General features: G+C 44.4%; 1 pseudogene; it reads left to right on the top strand.

Moving 5' to 3' along the window:
* The first annotated feature begins 2,286 nt into the window (after positions 1-2,286).
* Positions 2,287-2,408, top strand: LOC142853175 (U5 spliceosomal RNA; annotated as a pseudogene).
* Positions 2,409-18,838: the final 16,430 nt, after the last annotated feature.

The following is an 18,838-nucleotide window of genomic DNA, read 5'->3' as shown; positions in this document are numbered from 1 at the left end:
TCCAAACAGAGCTCCTTTTGCTTTTCCCGACAGAACTGAACCATCAGGAAGAAAGACTTCTAAAAACAGTCTGTGAAGACTTTGGCCAAGTTTTAGAGCTCCTGCCCTGACCCGTGATGGCAGCATGGGAAACAGTGAAAGGGGATCAAATTGCAGCTTGTATCCCTAACAGGTGCCCTGGTGGAGGTGCTGCGTGCAAGCCTGTGTCTTGAGACAGCAGGGCATTTTGTGTGTGTGTGTATGCGTGTGTGTGTATGCCAGGGGCACCGCTCTGGGTTCTCTGGTCTGATATATCACATTAAGACCTAAGGATTTGTATTGAGGTCGTTAATCCATCTGGACTTGAGTTTTGTGCATGGGGTTAGCAAGAAACCTTGCACTAGAGAAATTCCCAGGAGTCCACAAGGATGACCCCAGCTAAGAATAGAGGAGAGGGTGCCCGAACTGGCCTTGCCCTGTAGTCAGATTGATGAATATCTTAAATGTTACCATAGAACCTTCATCCAGCGACTGATGGAAACAGAGGCAGAGACTCACAGCAGAGCACTGGACTGAGCTCCCAAAGTCCAGCTGAAGAGTGGGAAGAGTGAGAATATAGACAAAGAGGTCAAGACCAAAAAGGGTTCATCAAATGAAACAGTTTACCTGAGTTAATAGGAGCTCATCAGTTCGAGCAGGACAGGGAAGGAACCAGCATAGGTCCAAACTAGTCCCTCTGAGTGTGGTTGACAGTTGCACGGCTGGGGCAGACTGAGGGGCCACTGGCAGTGGCACCAGGATTTATCCCTACTGCATGTACTGGCTTTTTGGGGACCTATTCTCTTTGGGTGGATACCTTGCTCAGCCTAGCTATAGTTGGGAGGGCCTTGGACCTTCCCCAAAGAATGTGCCTTATCTTCTCCAAGGAGTGGATGGGGGATGTGGTGGTGGGGGTAGGTGGAGGGGATGGGAGGCGGGGAAGGAGTGGGAACTGAGATTGGTATGTAAAATGAAAAACGATAGTTTGTTTTCTTTTTTAAAATAATAAAAGAAAAGAAATTGAAAAAAAAAAGACCCAAGGATTTGGGGATGAGAGACAGGAAAGGACCATTATATGATGTAAAAACTTTCTTTGTCCCTCAAAGTTGCTTCTGCCGCACCCACTGAACTCTGGTGTGTAGAAGTCATTGCCTGTCTTGCCTACCTCACTTTAAAGGAACTTGTGGCTTCAAGCAGTTCCAGGCATAGTTCCCCCCTGCAGAATATCGTTCGTGGGAAGGTTGGGACTCAGACCAACACAGTCTGACCCCTACTTTGGCTACTCACCAGGAGCAGCCCTGACAATGGCTTCCTGTCTGAAAACTTTACTTCCTTGATGTTGGAGAGAGAGAGAGAGAGAGAGAGAGAGAGAGAGAGAGAGAGAGAGAGAGAGAGAGAGAGAGGAAGAAGAAGAAGAAGAAGAAGAAGAAGAAGAAGAAGAAGAAGAAGAAGAAGAAGAAGAAGAAGAAGAAGAAGAGAAGGAGGAGGAGGAGGAAGAGGAAGAAGAAGAAGAAGAAGAAGAAGAAGAAGAAGAAGAAGAAGAAGAAGAAGAAGAAGAAGAAGAAGAAGAAGAAGAAGAAGAAGAAGAAGAGAAGAAGAAGAAGTAGTTGTTGCCACACAGGGTGATAATGCTGCTTCCCTCAAGAGCCATAGACTAGCTAACAAAATACAGAACAAAACAAAAACATGAAACAGTGCTAAATATGGAAAGCATCACTGCTTCACTTCCACTGTTGGTCAGTGGAGTCCAAGAAACTCTCCAAACAGTATAGGCTGCTGTTGTTGCCTTCGGTTGCCTCCCAAAATGTGAAGGTAAGACCTATGGTTGAAGACTTTCTACATTTTATATTTTTGGTTGTGAGCCTAACCTTTAACAACTGAGCCATCTCTCCAGCCTGACATTTTAAAAACAGGACTTGAAGGGGTCAATCAGGAACTCACCTGGGAGCCTCCTCCATGAACACTAGCTTCCATATAACATCCAAAGATGCTGTGTAAGCTACCAAAGGAGAAAGGTGATAAATGGGCCTGCCCAGCTTTAAGGCCTACAAACCACATCACTGGCCAGCCCAGCAAGAACCCCCCAAAATGTAATAATAGTGGCACTTTTTTCCCGAGTAACCAATAGCTGTCTAATTGGACTTAAGGCCTGCTCAGAAGGATGGAATTCGTGCCTGGTGCTGCAAACCTAGCCAAACACCCAGGGCTGGAGAGGTCACTGATGCCAGACAGAACCTACTATTGCCATTTTTGATAATCAATACAATTTTACTCTGGTTTCTCTTCAGATCGTATAAATCTTTCGCCTTTTACCAAATACTTCTGCTAAGAGCCACAGGTAAGCGTAGTTCCCAGGCCTCATCAGAGAAACTTCTCTTTATAAGAGATGGAAATTGTCAGAGAGAGCTACAACTGCTCAAAATTCAGAGGCTAAGTTTCTCTGGGCTATCCAGCTCTAGTGGGTACATTTACAATGCAAGTGCTATACCTAAGGCTCAGGGAACATCGTGAAAGAGGAGAAGGAGCAATTGTGAGAGGCAGAAGGCAGGTTCTCTGCTGCTAGATAGTATCCTCTAGACCTGACAGGGGAGCTACAGCCATGGTTGCCTAACCAAGATCTGCACAGGCCTGGAAGCCCAACTAGTAGCTAAAGAAAAACAGGAAATTATATACATGATGCACGGCTGTCTACATTTGATTGAGAAGATCAAGTGAATCTGAAGCAGCAGCAGAGGGCCCAGTGATCCGGGACTCTAGACTCCTCAGCTGTCTTCCCAACTCTAAAGCCGAGCCATCTGCCCTTACTTCATTCCTTCACCCTCCAGGCTGACACTGGTACTGGGGACAGCGTGAATCGGAGGCCTGACAACTTTATTTCACTCCTGTGCTTTCAATACCAAGGATGTTAGTAAAGACATTCTTCACCCTTTAGAATTGAAAGGAGAGCCTACAGAGAAATGTGATCCTGATTGTAGTGTTAGGCACTTTGCTTTTCCTGGGCAAATAAATGGTTTATTTCCAACAGATACACATGGGAAAGGAAGTTGCTCCTTTCTCTCTGCTGCTAACCCGAAAATTAGAGCCAATTTTGACTTTTATTCCACAGTGATTTTGTAAGGCTGTATTTTGCACACAAGCCTGACGTGCCTAGGTCCAGCTTACTTTCCGCTTTAATTTCCAATTTCAATGCACTTTTCTTTCCCTAATAGTTAAAGCATTTTAAAATGTAAATAATTTCTAATAATATGTTTCTAGTCAGAATTCAAAAGGCTTCTATTCTTGCCTGTACACTATGTGGCTCCTCTCCCCCGGGATAGCGACTATTAGCAGAATGCACCTCTCTCTCTCTCTCTCTCTTTCTCTCTCTCTCTCTCTCTCTCTCTCTCTCTCTCTCTCTCTCTCTCTTTCTCAGTGTTCTCTGAGAATGTAAATGTTTCTGTCTGTGGATATGTGAGCTAGCTTTACATATGACAGTATGCAATGCATATTTGGAAGAAGGTTGTGGACGCTCTGGAATTGGGCCAAATATGTGACAATATTCCCATCCCTGTTTCTTTGATGCCCATTAAAATTCATTTTTTTTCCTTTGAATGGTTACCTGATAAAGAGTTCATCTGCTCTAGTCAGTTTCCCTCAAAAAGACTGAACTAATATAAAATCAAAACATGCCTCTCCTTTCTCCTTGCCTGGTGGATCCCAGTACCTGTCTCAGAAGCACTGTGGGCTTCCTCACGCTGCATAGCCTGCATCGCAGACCCTCCACCCCACTATTTTCTCCACTTCTCTCGGGCTCAGGGGCCTGGGTATTTTTGTTTGGTTTGGTTTTGTGCCTGCAGGCTTCTACCTTTGGAGAACCAGAGCCTCTTTCTCTACAGATGTAGATGGAGCTCCAGGAGGGTCTGGATTCCTTCCCCCACCCTGTTCTTCCATAGCCAGAGCCTAGCATCTAGGTCTGTGCCCAGGCTGCCTAAAACCCTACTCTTGTTTGTTTCTTCTGCTCGGCCCCATTTTCCTGGCTCTTTCCCAGGTTCTCTGAGCACACGTTTTTAATGTCACAAATTGACCACAAATGAATCCTCATTTCCGGGTCTACCTCTCAGGAATGGAATAGGACAGCAGATATTCAAACACCAGCCCTCTTGCGGGATGCTGTTGGAAAGGGTAACTCAGCTCTCATTTCAGAACCTGCTCTCAGGTCTAGGTCTCAGGAATTGCAAAGCCAGTGTCATCTCATCTCCCTCCCTCCTTGCTTTTTACCTTAAAGTTTTTGTTACTATATCATATACACAGGCCCAGCAGTTCTGTTTTTTACATTCTGCTGGGTAAACAACATCCACATTGTTCTAGCTGTTTTCTCCTCAGTGGATTGGGTGAAATGTTCAAAATACCCAGTAATTCCTTCCCTGGCCTTTCTGCCCTTGGTTAATAATTTTTTCCTACAGCTTCCTGGAATAAAAGCTGTGGCTGCGCTCTTGCGTGTTCGCGAGTGCTCATGTGTCTCTTCAGGTGGGGTGTGAGGTTCTTGACTCAAATTTGTTTGTTTACTCTTAAGGACATTGCTGGCAATGCTTTACTATTTGCTAGCAGGATTGATTTCTTCTTTTCTATTTTCTTTTGTATCTGACTTGGATAAAGCAGGAACTCTTTTTTTTTAACATAAAAGTTATTTGATACATCTATTTTTCTAGCAACAAGATGAGCTTTAAACTTGTAGATTTAAATGACTCCAATGTTTTGCCAAGAAAATATGGCTCTGATACATAACTAATCATTGTATGTGGTGTGTGTGTGTAGGTACATTAGAGGGATTCTTCTCCAATTGTCTTCAACCTTAATTTCTGAAACAGGTCTTTCACCTAGCTTAGAGCTGACTGGCCACAAGTCCCAGGGATCTTTTCTCTTCACCTCTCCAGTTCCAGGATAACAGAAACATACCATAACACCTGGACTTGACATGGGCTCTGGGGATCGAACCTGGGTCCTCATGTTTTCCCCGCAAACACTTCAGCCACGGAGCCGTCTCTCCAGCTCCATACACCTGACAGATCATTTTTATTTTCTGAAATGTCACAGTCTTGGTAGTGGCTGATAAAGCTGCTCCAGAAAAGACTGGTTTGGTCTAGCTCTGTAGGGAAAGGCTGACCTTCTCGCCAGGACCCTTTTACCCTGGGGTCACCCCCAGTAAAGGCAGGAAGAACCTTCGAACTATAGCACTCAACTTCATTATACGGGTCTCCTCCTTTTAAGATGTCAGTTTTTATATTTTGTCATCTATCTCTTCTACAGTTATCGTTTTCTTCTCTAAATCTTTTCGGGTTGTTTTGCTATTGTCTGGCCAGTTCCACTATTTGCCTCATTTCTCTCACCATGACCCCCAGGCCTTTCCTCGTATTTCTGTGAAAGAATGGTTTGCTAGCCACAACATCCAATGGGAACCTCGTGTTCCTAAGGCTATAAATCTATTTTTTACCTCCTTCTTCCCCCAGTTCTGTCAGCTCTTGTTTCATGGACTGTCATCTCGGTATATTTCCCTCAGCAGTCGACCCTGAATTAGAGATTTAGGAGCAACCCTGGCCGTTTTTTTCTTCTGAAGAGCAGCGTCATCCCTGCTCTCTCTCAGTACCCAGGGAGCTCTCTCATAGCTAAACTTGCTGATGGTGTTGGATGTAATTATTTACTTGTCATCCTGGGGCAGCTGGCTTTTTAAAAATGTAGTTATTATCGTTACCATCTTCACTCTGCCGTGTAAAGGCTGCTTGTCTTGATCAGACAGCGCATTCTGAGACTCGGTTGCCTTGTCGGTACAGCAGATACAGTGTTACTTTGACTGCTATGATTGGGTGAATTAAGGATCCTAGGGCTTTGACAGAGTCTGATATGCAGAAAGGATTTGGCAAATCTCTGATGTTTTCCACCATTTTTTACTTGTCTGTTGGGGATGTCGGCAGTTATGTTAGAAAACAGACTTAGCCCTCCTCTGGTTTGCTTTCTGTTGTTGGGATAACCAACAGGACCAAAAGCAACTTTTGGAGTAAAAGGGTTTCTTGTGTCTTATGTCTCCATCTTATGTCTCAGGTCAAACTCCATCACTGAGGGAAATCAGGACAGGAACTCAAGGCGGGAACCTGGAGACAGGAGCGGAACCAGAGACCACAGAGGAAGGCTGCTTACTGGATTCCTCCTCTCACTTGCTCAGTTTGTATTCATATGCTACTCAGGATGAACTCAAGGGTGCTTCTTCTTACAGTGTTGTGGGCTCTTTCATATTAATCATCAATGAAGACATTAATGATTTAATTCCCACAAGCTGATGAGGTGGAGGCAGTTCCTCAGCTGAGGTTCCCTCAGCCCAGGTGTAGTGGTTTGGATGAGAAATGTCCTCCATGGCCTCTGGCATTTAAACAGTTGGTCCCCAGGGAGTGGCACTGTTTGGGGGAGGTTTAGGTTTAGGTGGTGCAGCCTTGCAGGAGGAAGTACGTCACTGGGGGCTGCCTGTGAGATGAAAATCCCCTCATACTTCCCGTTTGCTCTTTCTACTTCATGTTTGCAGTTCAAGGTGTGAGCTCTCAGCTTCCTGTTCCTGCTGCCTTCGGCTTGTTGCCGTGTATCCCACACTCTCATCCCTCTGCAGCCAGAAGGCGAAACAAAACAAAAAACAAACAAATGAACAAACAACAAAGCACTATTCCTTGAGTTGCCTTTGGCCACCATGTTCTACCACATGGACAGAAAAGCAGCTAATCTACCAGGTGACCTACTTTGTAACAACATGACCAAATCTAAACAGCATGGCACTCTTGTGATGATGCACCCCAAGGTCCAAGCCAACTCCACTCTTAGTAAGATTCTGCCTCAAAAAAAACACAAAAATCATGATCTTTTGTATTTCTTTAATTACTATGTTTTTCAATTATCTCCTGTTTGCAGAGGTTTCTGTCCCATCCAGTCCCGCAGCTATTCAGTCTCAAAGAAACACACAGAGGCCTACTTTAATTATAAATGACTTGGCCTATTAGCTTGGGCTTTTTGTTAACTATCTTTGTATCTTAAATTAACCCAAAATTTTTGTCTATATTAGCTACATGGAATTTTACCTTTTATCAGTGAGTCATTCTCATCTTGTGTCCTCTGTGTCTGGGTGACAACTGCAGACTGAGACTTTCCTCTTCCCCAAAATTCTCCTATTCTGGTTGCCCTGCCTATACTTCCTGCCTGGCTATTGGCCAATCAGCATTTTATTAAACCAATACAAGTGACAAATCTTTACAGGGAACAAGATCATTGTCCCACAGTAATCTCCCTGAGCATCCATTACAGTAAATATTAGGAAATGTGTGCTCTGTGTGTGTGTGTGTGTGTGTGTGTGTGAGAGAGAGAGAGAGAGAGAACTGTGTGTGAGAGATATAGCTCTGTATATGTGTGTATGAGTAAGTGAGAGAGAGGAGAACACAATTGTGCCATAGCACACAGGGGAGGGATGTCAGAAGAGCCTTTGGAAGTCTGTTGTCTCGAGCCGTGTGGACCCAGCTCAGCCATCAGTCTTCACAGTAGGCTCCTTTGCTGCTGAGCCATCTCGATAGCACCAGTCTAATAATTTAGTTAAATTAATCATGCCAGTTTTGCTCCCTGTAATTTCTCAGCGATGCTGCAAGGTATATTGTATCACTGTACCTTTTACCTTTTAGTTTTTTAAAGATTAAAATTTATAATTACGTCATTTTCCCTTTTTCTTCCTCCAACCCTTCCACGAACCACCCTCCCTGTTTTCTCTTAATTTCACGGCCTTTGACCTCTTTTTATTTTTTAACTTTTTCTTCTTTTCTTTAATTGTTGTTACACACACACACACGGCCCAGTCCTTATTATACACACACACACACATACACTGCATAAATAATTTCATGAGTATACAGAGTATGATCATTTTGTATCCACAGGTTAAGTACTCCAGTGGGGTGGAGTGGGGGTTCACTCTCTGCTAAATAAAGCCTTACGATGTACTCAGACAATGCTTCCGCCTGGGATGGGGTCTCCAGCAAGACTTCCCTCTGCTTGTGTGTCTCTTTCAGGTGATCTAGTAAAAGCGACCAAGCTCTAGATCACGTAGAACCCCCGGATCTCTCAGAATATAGATCTGAGGGTAAATGCTGTTCTTGGAGAAGATGGAGGAGATGGAGGAGTTTCTATTAAAAGAAACTGTCCGTGCCAGGCCATTTATCAAACCGTTTTTCCACTTGAAAAATGGCAAGCATTGTCCGACTGTGCTGTTCAGGAAATTCCTATAAATAACCAATGGTATAAAATCATGTTAGGAAGGAACACACTCGTTTAACTCGCTGTTTAACTTGTGCAGACAAAACTGTCCTAGCGATGAGTTCTCAACTCTGGCAGTTTTCTGGTGTACGCAGCCACACAAAGCCAGTCTGAAAAGCACTGCCTCTAAGAATTGTACCGTTTGTGCATCTCCAGACTAAACAAAAAGTTCCAGCTGAGGCCAAAGTAGGAGATTTTTCTAACCCTCCCCGTCCTGTACTCCACTTTCCTATCAGAGGACCAAATTTATAGCAGAGGGCAGGAATGTTGGGTCAATAGCTATGCTGGGTTTCTGCTCACCCTGTGCCTCTTGGCTGTGGGCACCATGCAGGGTTTCGGCCATACTACGGCACAGGTTTTTTCGGAATCCAGACGACGAGTGTTTCCTCTAGATTGTGATAGATTCTTTCCACCAAAAATATTTTTCTAGGCAAGTAGTCTCATGATTTATTAGCTTCAAGGACCTCCAATGTCAAATGGAGATAAATTATAGTTGGAAGAAAATAAATAGAGGTTTGTGAAAAGATGTGGACCATAGCCCTTTGGGGAAAGGTCACTTGGAAGTGTTGAGAGGATCCTGTGGCAAAGGCAGGGTTAGTACCATGTGAATCAAGCCCCCAGCTTTTCCTACATCACAATTCTATTTCTCTCTTGTGAACTGTGCACTGGCCACACAGGGATACTTACTGCTCCCAAATCTGAAGCCTATTGTCAGCTCTGCGTCAGCCGAGTCTCACAATCAACCCTAGTGCTTGCCCTTTAAGTGACACAAGGAACCAATGAAGCTCTCTTCGCGTCAGGTGTCTTGGCAATACCGAATTGGTATTGTTTCCTGGTGGAGATTTGGAAGTACTGGTGCCATTTGCAAAGCCAAGGACTCCTGCCGCTGAGCCAGTTCCTGGAGTTGGCCTTGATGTCCCCCCCTCCACTCACCAGCTGCTTTGGTTGGACATGGATTCAGATTTTCTACCCAGACTTCTTGGCCGTGCCTCTTCCGTATCAGAATGTAACTGGGCCACCAAGGTTTCTGGCTTTGTCTCCAGTAGGCTACTCCAGGAATCTCTGGAGAAAGGATGCTTCTCTAGTTGCTTTCCTCCGGCTGTCTTCCTGATTCCCATGCTATGTTTTCCAAGTGCCTTCTTCTAGTCTTGCTTCCCCTGTTCCTAGTCTTCTCTTGGGAACACCCATACACTCAGGGATGCTAAGAAGCCTTACACATGAAGGCAAGGTTCCTGCTGTTGAGATGCTCAATACACAGAAAACAGAGTCATAACAGTCACATGGGCACCTGCTCCTTGGCCCTAAGTCTGCTGGTCACCATGTCCTGCCAAACTTTCAGAGCATCTGAGGTCTCTAGCTTGACCGTTACTTTTCCTCACTCTCTGTGTTCTGTCTTGAAGAAGCAAGATTGCATCCATTACTTCAGTGTCTACGGGTACCCCAAGGCTCCCTTTCCATTACTTCAGTGTCTACGGGTACCCCAAGGCTCCCTTTCCACTCTAGTCCATCTCTGGTCCACTGAACAGAAACTCGTGCAGAGCTGGCACTAAAGGGAGATGCATCTATGGCCACAAGAATAAAGGTGTAGTGAAGAGGAAATGGCCTGTCCACTGGCTTCATGTATATTTCTGGTGGCATAGCTGGAGGATTTCACATGCTCTCACACTTAGGGACCACAGCATAATGAGCTGTGGGAGCCTAATGTTCAGACTTCATGGTTTTTCAACATATTTGCCAAGAGAGTTTCCTTCTTCCTTACACCTCACAGGTGAATGTTGGAGCTCTTGGGAAGAGCAATGCTCTTCTTTATTAACATAAAAATACAAATAGCTTTTATTTTTAATCAGATGTTCTCATTCTTAATCCCAGCACTTGAGAGGCAGAGGAAGAAGGATCTCTGTGAGTTCCAGGCCAGCCAGGGCTATTACACAGAAAAATCCTGTTTCAGAAAACAAAACAAAATAACAAGAACAACAGAAGAAGAAGAAGAAGAAGAAGAAGAAGAGGAAGAAGAGGAGGAAGAAGAAGAGCTTATTCAAGGAGAGACAGCAGGACACACAGCATAAGTGTGCACACACTCGAGTTTAACTGGGGCAACAGCACGCAAGAATGAGCTGTGTTCTCTTGGTTTTACTTCGCAGGAAAGATCTTATTATTGAAGATGGCTCCTTCCCCTTTCAATAGGCTGCTTGGGGGTGGGGTGCTTGCCACTGACCTTTATAGTTTAAACTTGAGAAGTTCACATTTATTCGTTTAAGAGTTCATCAAAAAAGTTTTTAGGTGTGTTCATGCATGGGCTGGTTTCCTGAGTCTTAGATATTAAAATTGTCTAACTAAAAAAAGTCACAAATAAATACTTTTGTAAAGTTCTCAGGATTTCTCGGTGCAATGTTGTGAATGGTGAGGCAAGAGAAGACGTTGGAATCCTTGGGAGTTGAGAGAGGATTGTGGACAGGGGACAGAAACACTGTCATTCCGCTCTGTCGGTTGGGATCTCCCCCTGAGTAGATTGAGTCCTCTGAACAGCCTGAGATCTTAAAGCTGATTTGTCAGCCTCCTGTCTACCAAGATGACCCTCCTCTTCCTCAACCCCCCACTGTCAAGCAAGCCCTGAGAAAAAAACGGCAGGGGTTAAACAGGAGTGGGGATCTCCCAGTCCCCCGCCCACTCTCCCATGAGCATATGAGGAAACTGCTCCTGAATTTCTGGTTGAGCCGGGTGTTAGGGTGGATGAGAAGAGAGTGGGAGCTGTCTTTCTTCCTGCATTCCCAGGGAGTCCAGATTGCCTGTCCCAGGCCAATCTGTGGTTCCACAAATCTGTCTATACTCCTTGAAGGTATGTTGTAGTATTCACAAGCAGCTCTTGGATAAGCGAATTTCCCAGCCATTCTCAACAGAAAAGGCTGCACGGATATGCTTCTCCCAATAGGACATAATAGGATGCCAAAAGTTGTTTTTATCTTTTTCTATTTTTCTGTTTTGGAGGATTTGAGGATTAATATTGACCATCAAGTTCTTGGTATTGAGAATCACCTGAAATACAAGCTCTCTGAACCCACCTTTGTGGGGTCATCAGGGCTGTGCTAATTGAAGCCGGAAGATCTCTGTGGGTGACACACTACTCCTTAGTCTGAGTTCCTGGACTGAAAAAAAAAAAAAGGAGAAAAGAAGCATTCGCTCTCTCTGTTTCCTGACTGAGAATGCAGTGTGACCAGTGGCTCCAAACTCTGGCTGCCACTCCAAGATTGCACCCTAAATTGTGAGCCAAAGTAACCCTTCCTCCATTGAGTTGCTTTTGTGGGATATTTTGTCACAATAACGAAACAAGTTACTAAGACAAGGAAGGCAGTGGAAGTGGGGCTGGGATTCTCTCCAATCAGAATAGAGCATCTTCAATGCGATTTTTGTATCCTTCAATATTTATCGAGGTTTGCTTTTATATTGTATATTAAAAATGTTTATTCAAAGACAAAAATTTATGTCATTATTCAGACATCACTTAGTTCAAAACTTAAAACACATCACCAGAGGAAATTAAGTCAAGATTCTCTCTAGCCAAGAGCCCTTCTTTCTCCAGCCCAAGGTAACCATGCTCTTCCTTCTATATCCATAGACTAGTTCTACCTATTCCTGAAAGTCAGCTAGAATTCTAACATATTCATTTGTAGATATGGAGACATATCTAATTTCATGCTATTGGAGGCCAGTGAATTCATTTCTTTTCATTTCTCTGTAGTATTCTACACATGAAAGATGAACTTGTTGCCCATTCTCCTGTTAATAGACATTTGGGAGCATTTTAATACTTTGCTGCTATTGTGAATAAATTTCCCATGGGTGTTCTTCATAAAGAACTCTCTCATGGGAATGTGTATTTATTGCTCGTGATTATAACTTAGTAGTGGAATTGCTAAGCCATGAGATAGGTGATGTTTGACTTTAGTAGAAACCATCCAATATTTTCCCAAAGCAATTGTGACATTACTTTTTCAACCAGTAACATGAGGGTCCAGTTCCTCTGCAACTCTTTTCCAACACTTGTTCTTGTTGGTTTTCTTCCTCACCATTCCAAGGGCACACCATGGTACCTGTGGGCCTTTAATGATGGGCATTTAAGTGGTGACTAACGTGCTGAGTATTTTCCTTGTGGATTCTCTCTCTCTCTCTCTCTCTCTCTCTCTCTCTCTCTCTCTCTCTCTCTCTCTCTCTCTTCTCTCCTCCTCCTCCTCCTCCTCCTCCTTCTCCTCCTCTTCTTCTTCTTCTTCCTCCTCTTTCTTCTTCTTCCTTCTTCCTTTTTCTTCCTCCTTCTTCCTCCTTCTTCTTCCTCCTCCTTCTTTTTTTTCTTTTTGGTGAAGTACTTGATATCCAGGTGATGGCTCTGTTTGTGGAGATTTAGGAAGTGTAGCTTTTTTGGAGGAAGTTCAGGACAGAAGACAGGTGTGAGAATAAATGATTTGGACTTGCATTTTGCACTTTCCTCTCCAGATGTCACACCAGCTGCCACACTGGCTACCACACCTGCTGCCACACCAGTTGCCACACCTGCTGCCACACCAGCTGCCACACCTGCTGCCACACCTGCTACAACACCTGCTGCCACACCAGTGGCCACACCTGCTACCACACTGGCTGCCACACTGGCTGCCACACCTGCTGCCACACGAGTGGCCACACCTGCTGCCACACCTGCTACCACACTGGCTGCCACACCGGCTGCCACACCTGCTGTCACACTGGCTGCCACACCGGCTGCCACACCTGCTACAACACCTGCTGCCACACCAGTGGCCACACCTGCTACCACACTGGCTGCCACACCTGCTGCCACACCTGCTGCCACACCGGCTGCCAGCTGCCATGCTTCCCTGTCATTATAGGCTCTGATCCTCTGAAGCCATAAGCCAAAACAAACTTTCTTTCATAAGTTGCCTTGGTCATGGTGTTTTATCATAGCAATCGAAAAGTAACTCGTTTTAAAGTCAGATTGATTATGTTTTTATTGTTGATTTAAGAAATATATCCCATTTTTAGTCCTTTGTTAGATAAACATATTTTAAAACTATTGCTCATATTTTTACTTAATAGCTTTTGATATTCAAAAACTTGATTTTGTGAGAGTTATTATATACCAATGTTTCTTTCTAAATCAACATTTTGGTGCATAAGAAGTTTTTGCTTATCTCCAATTAGAGAAGATGTTTTCATATTTTCTCTTAGAAGCTGAGTAATTTTTCATACTGATTTTTGTGTCTGTCTTTGCTGACATACTGTGGAACCAAGGCCTATCTAGGCTCACTGTGTTTCACTTGGCTATCCAGCTGGCCTCCTTGAATCTTGACAGAGTTCTTACTCTCCACGGGTTTGTTGCTCAGGGCCACCATGGAGTTCAGTTTTCTGTGATCCAGTGGCATAGATTCCGTGGCTGCTCCGGCTGCAGACCACATAAGAACAGGCGCAGACCACGCTCTTGGTGCCTAGTTCTGAAGGTGTATAGGTGGGGTCACAGAAGCTTCTACAGAGTCACGTGAAAGGCCAAGAATTAGGCTACTAGGGTGGAACTGTACAAAAAAGAAGACTTAGTGGGCCTGCAGGAGCAGAGCTACAGCTGGAATCATATAATGGCAGAACAGACAGAGTTTACAGGAGCTAAAGACAGCAACAACAGCCCAGACAGCTACAGCTGACATGTGGGCAGGACCAGCAAAGCCACAGGGCGGAGCTGCCTGGGAGCCTTGGGGCCCAACTCCTATCTGTAGATTTACAGTCTTTCTGCTGAATTCCAGTCTTGCTTTAGGCCCATTCCTCCTTTCTAGTACCCATTTTTCCCATAGAAACCCTTGTCCCGGTGTGGCATCCTGGAAGTAAATAATGTGTAAAAATGTTTACATTTTATTTTACTCTCTTATATCTGGACAGAATTTGTCTTCAGTCTCAGACTGAACTTTGGATTTTTGAGTGATGTTGGAGAAAGTTAAGATTTGGGGGCCACTGGGGGTGAAAGAACAAATGTTGTGGAAAATTCATGGCATAGGTTTCAGGGACAGAATGCTATAGTCTGAATGAGTCTCCCAAAAGTCACACTGGCAACTTGGTCCTGCATTTGACAATGTTGAAAGGCGCCGAAGACTTTAAAAAATGAAGAGAGATCATTGAGACCTCTGCCAATGGTCTCTGTATTTCTCACGAGACCTACAGCTCATTCCTTCAAGAGAGCAAACCCAGTCCCTCCCTTCTCTCTGGCCTCCTGTAGTACTGTGTGGCCTCCCACAGTGATGCCATGCACTGCTGTGTTATACAGCTAAGGCGGACCACTCTAGAGCTCAGGCAGCATCCACACTGTGCTCTGGGACGTACAAAACTGCCAACTGAATTCACCTCCTTTCTTCGCATGTCACCTCGATTTAGCTGTTTTGTTACGGTAATGGAAAACAATCCAATATACCCTGGGAAAGCTGAATCGCTTTCTAAAATAAAGTAACAGAAAATCTCTTGGGCGCTATGAGAAGCAAAGGAAACCTGAAATATCTCACATAGTAAACCCTGAAAAATGAGACAATCCCATGGGGGCAGGTAAGAGCCAGAAGACAGGAAGAGGCAGGCCTGACTTGGATGGACCCTGAATATTGGGCTGGCTGTCTTTGCTTTCGGCAGTGTGTGACCCCAAGAGCCTGGGCGGTGTCCAACGCCTTTAAAAGTTGGGTAAGGCCGAGTTGGGTTATATTTGGAAATAAGTGAGAAACCCTCACTATTTTGTAATATAAGTGTCAAAGAAGATTTTTTTAGTACCCGCTCTTTCACTTATGGTGGGATCTGCCATGAAGTTCCCATCACTGGGTCAATACAGACAATAATTCAAATAAAATGACCCAGTAGTTCAGTTGGACACTTAGCTGTCTGTCTGGGTGTTCAATATTTACAAAACCCGTTCAGGATAATGTCTCAGGAGTTAGTATCACCCTGGAAAAGCATGGTACCCAAGCTCCCTAATGCTGCAACCCTTTAATCCAGTTCCTCACGCTGTGGTGACCCCAACCACACAATCATGTTCATTGCTACTTCATTGCTGTAAGTTTGCTACTGTTATAAACCATAATGCAAATATCTGACAGGCAGGATATCTGATGTGTGACCCCTCTGGAAAGGCTGTTTGACCCCAAGGGGTCTCGACCCACAGGTTGAGAACCACTGTAATAGAGAGTTGATTAAATGCCCTACCTCCTACCTCCGTGTGTTAACTTCTACATATCGACTCTTCCCACTGTGTGTGGGTTCAGCCTGATGGGTTATATGTAAAGAAGAACATATGTAAAAGAAATACAGTGTGATATAAAAGCCTGCAATCTCCACTGTGCTCGCATGTTCCAGCATCCTGTTGACCTCCCATGCTAACTGTGATGAGGCAGGTATCCTGAAGGAAACTACCAGGTAGAGAGGCCTTGGCCCCGCAGCTCGTGGGAACCGAATCTTGCCAGTAGCTGCTTGAACAATCTGGGAGGCTGCACGTTTCTGACCTATAGAAACTAGAGTAATTACACAACAGATAATTAAGACACTTAGGCCTAGCCCTCCCGAGTGTCAGGCTCTGGGTTAGGGGCTGTACATGGGATCTCTCTGTGGTTTCCACAAGGATCCTTTGAAGAAAGATAACACGGTTATTTTAGAGATGGGGAAACTGGAGCTGAGAGTAATTTGCTAAAGTCACAGACCGAGTAAGTGTTTCAACTCCATGCACTCCACCTGAGAGAGGGGATGTGTGGGTAATAAGTTTTTTCACTCTTGTTGATCAGTCTCTCTAGCCCTGAACACATTTTCCACAGAATTGGCTGGGGTTTTGTTGTTGTTTGTTTTTAAAGGAAATTGCACGGTTCTTTAGATTAAAGTTAACAGCAGGCCTGAGCCCGTGGCCTCCTCAGAGAAAGAAGGTTTGTAACTTGTGTGACATACACACTCCCCTCTTCTATTCCAAGCTAATAATGGAGGAAGTGGACATCCCTAGGGAAGGATTAGGGCTGTGGGGGAGGACTCATGAAGCTTTTTATTTCGGCTTTTATGGCAGGCCATCTTCTTGTGATGAGAAGAACAAATCAAACTGTCCCAGGAAGAATATTATATTGGAACAGACTAGAAGCTGTCTCAGTGGACCCTATCAAAGAAAAAAATGGAGATCATACTTCAAATGTCACAGCTTAAAATGACTGTTATAAAAACAGGTTTATTGCTTTCTTTATTAAAATGTTACTTTAAAAATACCTTCTGTCTTCCTTAATGTAAATATAATGACATTACAATTGCATGCTTGGTATACTAAAAGCATCATAAAATATGGGAAATTGAACTACCAATTCCCTCTGCAAGTATTAATGAGGCTGATACAATTACTATCTTGTATATGTTTGGCAGTTCATTAGAGCTATCTCTTCATGTAGACAATGATGTCTACATCACCGTTTTTAGTGTTTACTTCATATACGTTCCATAATTTCTGCATTTTCCTCTATATGGATATGCCTGTGGGCCCGCAAGATGGCTCATTGGGTAAAAGATATTTTCCTTGAAAGTCTGGCAACCTGAGATTGATTCCTGGAGTCCACCTAAGATGGAGGCAAGAATGAACTATACAGAGCTATCTTTTTATCTCCGTGTGTGCACATGGCACATAGCCCAAACATTACACACATCTGCACGTGTGCATGCATGCACGCGTGCGCACACACACACACACACACACACACACACGAGCACACACATACATAGACAGACACACACATAATAATAAATAAATTAATTAAAAAATTAGGATCTTTTCAAATTTATGTAATAAATAACCGTGAAGAAGTAGCTACGTAGAGACACCTTGTACAGTTGTCTTATGACTTCTTTAGGGTAAATTCCTAGATGTGGATTTTCCTAAGTGGGTCACAGAGTTTACATATTTTAAATTGTTATAGGTGTTGCCAAATTGCCTTCCAGAAAGGTTGTACCAAAATTAATTCCCACCACCAGCTTACGAGAGTGCCCGCTTCCTACACCCTCGCCAATAATGGGTGTGTGTCAGTGCCCTTTGAAGCCTTCGCCCATCTGATAAGTGGCCGGCGTCTTGTTTGTGTTTGCTCTCCCTTCATTACCGGGGAAATGAAGGCAGCTGTGTCTCCGCACACATTCTGCTCCATGCTGTTATCCACTGGGTTTTGCTTGTAAATTTTATTAAGATTCCATGAGTTGTGAGGTTTAACACTTTTCCCCCACGCCGTCCAATTTTTCTGACGTTTGCCCGTCTCCTCCTGCGGGTTCAGCATTTGCTCTTTTGGCATTTAGAGCTGTCACTTTGCCGCATCTTCGTGGGTACACTTTCTTCGTGATTGACCCCCCCCATCCCCATTGCCACCAAGATTAGACAGTTTCCATGAGGAAACATTTTAAGTCACTGGGAACCAACATTTAGAGGTAATTTTTGGAAAATAAAGCATGAAATATAACAAGTTATTGAAAAAGACTGGGTTTTCTCAGGCTCCATGCTTCTCTCAGAGACGTCTTTCATTTTCCATAGCTCCCTTGAAAGGCATTGAAGAAAACGCCTCGATAATTTTCGTACTTGTGGGCTAGCATAGTCACATTCGTATTGTGCTCAATTATTTCTGTGGCGAATTCGGTTATTGTCTTTGTTTCTATTGCTGTGATAAAAAGCAAAACAAGGAAACAAACAAACAAAACATGACCCAAAGCAACGCGTGGAGGAAAAGGTTGTATTTCAGTTTCTAACTCAGGTCACACTCCATCACTGAGGGCAGCCAGGGCTGGACCTGAAGCAGAGGCCAGGGAGGGCTGTTGCTCACGGGCTTGCTCCTCTTGGCTTGCTCAGTAGACGTCCCTGAAAGACCCTCAGAGAGGACCTTTCCTCTCTGATGAAGACCCCAGAACCAGGACACTCCGAGACCAGGCCACAGGATGCAATTAGCAAGAGGTTTATTGAGTAAACACAGGTACCTGCGGGCAGCAAGTCTTTCGGAGGACTTGCGCACCTGCCAACTGGAGGGCGGGCTTTTTATAGGGAAGAGCAAAAAGCAAGTTTACAGAAGCAAAAGCGTGGTTATCGATCGACCGGAATGAGGCGGGGGCATGAATGGTTTCCTCTCTCAGCATGGATGCCTGGCAACAGTCATCCTGTTCCTATCTTATAACTAACCTGCTTTGTTGACATCCTATCTTATTGACATCTTGCCTTGCAGTCTTCCTATCTCTATCTCCTGTTCTCTCAGGCACCTGGGATGTTCTTACGGGAGCAGGCTGGCTGCTGATCCGGAGATTTGTTTAAAACAAACAGGACGTTCCCCCGGGAGCATGCTAGCTGCGGGTTTTGAGGAGGGGGTCTGTAGGGTCTTTCAGTCCCAAGACCACAGGGCCGTGAATGGCACCACTTGTATTGGGCTGGGCCCTTCCATACCAATCACTAATCAAGACAACACCCCATAGACTCACCCACAGGCCAATCTTATGGAAGTGTCTCCTC

The sequence above is a fragment of the Microtus pennsylvanicus genome, chromosome 6 (assembly GCF_037038515.1).
Source record: "Microtus pennsylvanicus isolate mMicPen1 chromosome 6, mMicPen1.hap1, whole genome shotgun sequence".
Lineage (NCBI taxonomy): Eukaryota > Metazoa > Chordata > Mammalia > Rodentia > Cricetidae > Microtus > Microtus pennsylvanicus.
The sequence above is the reverse complement of the archived record's forward strand: the minus strand, read 5'-3'. Positions and strand labels throughout refer to the sequence as shown.